The sequence below is a fragment of the Apium graveolens genome, chromosome 3 (assembly GCF_009905375.1).
Source record: "Apium graveolens cultivar Ventura chromosome 3, ASM990537v1, whole genome shotgun sequence".
In the NCBI taxonomy this organism is placed as follows: domain Eukaryota; kingdom Viridiplantae; phylum Streptophyta; class Magnoliopsida; order Apiales; family Apiaceae; genus Apium; species Apium graveolens.
The window spans coordinates 226,197,758-226,200,268 of NC_133649.1; positions in this window are offsets into that span (position 1 = coordinate 226,197,758).

Below are 2,511 nucleotides of genomic sequence, written 5' to 3' on the forward strand. Positions count from 1 at the left end.
TATGAAGATAAAATGTGGGGGGTTAAAATATATAAAGATATATTATAAAATCCTAGGAGAGTCCTATAAATAGAATGAGATGGATGGCTCATTTAGATGACACACAACTTTGGTTTTGTGAAAACCCTAGCCTCCATCTTCTTCTTCTCTATCTCTCTCCCAAAACTCCATTTTATAAAAGCTCGGTTTTATAAAAGGTTCATCGAAGAGGATTGTTCTTGGTGGATACCGGTAGAGTGCTTCACACATTGAGGAGCAACTGCTAGCACTCTATTTTTATAAAGCTTCGATTCACGAGGTATGGTTTTGATTCCTCAGTTTTTCCCTTTTATACGTATTTATATATGTGCGGTATATGATTTTTACGGAATAATTGTTATTTCGCGCTTCCGCCCATCCGTAAATTCCTTCATTGGCATCAGAGCTTGGTTCTGCATATAGAGATTCATATAAAAAAATTCAGATTTTTTAATGCATGTATGGATTTATTATGATTTTTGCAAGTTTATTTGGATTTAATTATGAATTAATTCGAAATAATTTTTGCATGAGATTTTGACTACTGATCTGGGTTCTACAAGTGTTGTAGATCATCTAGGTATTTTTTCATAATTTTGTGATGTGTAGATTATTTGTTATGAATTTTTAAAAAAATGTTTTAATTAAAATTCATAAAATAATTATGCATGTGAATAATTATGATTAAAATTTGCACAAGGACCCATGGTTGATTTGGTATTTTTCTGCTACTCCCTGATTTAAGAAATCATATTATTTTGATTTTTATTAATTTATTAATTAAATGTTAATTAATTTATTAATAATAAAATTAAAATAATAACATATTAATAAAGAGTTATTAATAAGGGAGTAAAGGAAAAGGGGAGTTACTTCTATTTTTTTTGTAACATCAGGCAAGCAAACAGGCACGGTAGGTAGTAGAAACAAAAAAAAAATGGCAAAAACCTGCTACGGCTGTGCAGGCGCGTGCGCTGCACGCGGGGAAGGGGCGTGTTGTGCATTCCGTGAATGCGTTACACACTGTTGCGCATTTACGAAATGCGTTACATGCGTAAATGGCTCAACAGTGTTGTAACGCATTACGTACATGCGTTACAGCCCGTATGTCCTCATTAAATTTGATTTTTTGGGAGTTTCGTAACTCCGTTTTGGGCGTGTAATATATCGTTGGATTCGTTTTTCCGAGACGGATCTAATGGAGTGGTCAAATATTTTTTATATAAAAGTTTTGAACTGTTTATATTTCCGAAAGTGTTTTAAAGCATGATTTAATTATTTTAATTGCTTTTAAATGCTATAATAAATCCATACATCATTATATCAATGTGTGACATGATATTACTTGCATGCTTACTTGTTTATTTATTTTTATATATGAGATATATGTCTGTGTTTACCATGCGATGATAGATTTAGGTGAACTTAAATCAATATAAGGCGTGCTCTAGAAAATCTAGAATAGGAATCGTTTCTTGCCTTGCCAATAATATTATGAATACAATCATGAGATTCTTGTATTTATGAAACACGTAATTAAATATGAATTTTCAATTTTGAGAGAAAGGATGATTCTGTCAACAACAGATTTCTATCTGTAAGAAAGGGTTATTAAGTGACGCCTCTTGACAATGCTCCACCCGATCTGGAAATCATCTAATTATCGATTATTGATTTGAAATATTTAATTTAAAAGGAAGAATCTCTTTATAATATGATTATGATTGTAACGTAATATAATCCCTCTAAAATTAAATAATATCAAGTAGTAATTGGCCAATGACACAACGGGCTTGTGTCGGTCATAGCCTTCCAACATGATAAAAAGTGGTTCTTATTTTTAAATAATTGTCGTTTCGTGCTACAGCCGAGGGCTTTGATTTCGAAATAAGTAATACTTGTCTATTACATAGAGATGTGTACATTGAATTAGAATCTAAAGGTAATTACGTGCCACAACCATGGGCCGTTGGAGACTGATTCCATTGTACGGAATATTGGGTTAGACTTGACTTAGAATATTGAGTTTGTCGTGCCACAGCCGTGACTCAATTATTCAAGAGGCTAAAATTATATTAGGGAATAACATAAGATGTAATTGACAAGAGTTGTCTGCCTATTAAACATTACATGGCGGTTCGTGCCACAGCCGAGGTTGTGTGATGGAATGTAGGATCCCTATTCCCACTAACATTATGAATGCTTATTTTTCACGTAGGGGGTTGAATAAATTAGATAAACTAGTGGGAGCCACTTATGAATAAAGACCCAATTCATATAGTGTTTTTGAAATAAAATTGAATATTTGCTAAGTGTTGTTATGTGTTTATCATTTACAAATTTACTATATTCGTTATGTCTTCTGCATTATCACTCCGGAGTATACTAGATGCTCACAAGTTGACTGGTCCTAATTTTGCTGACTGGCTTCGAAACTTGAGAATTGTTCTCAGGGTGGAGAAGCTGGAATATGTGCTTGACTCATCTAAGCCT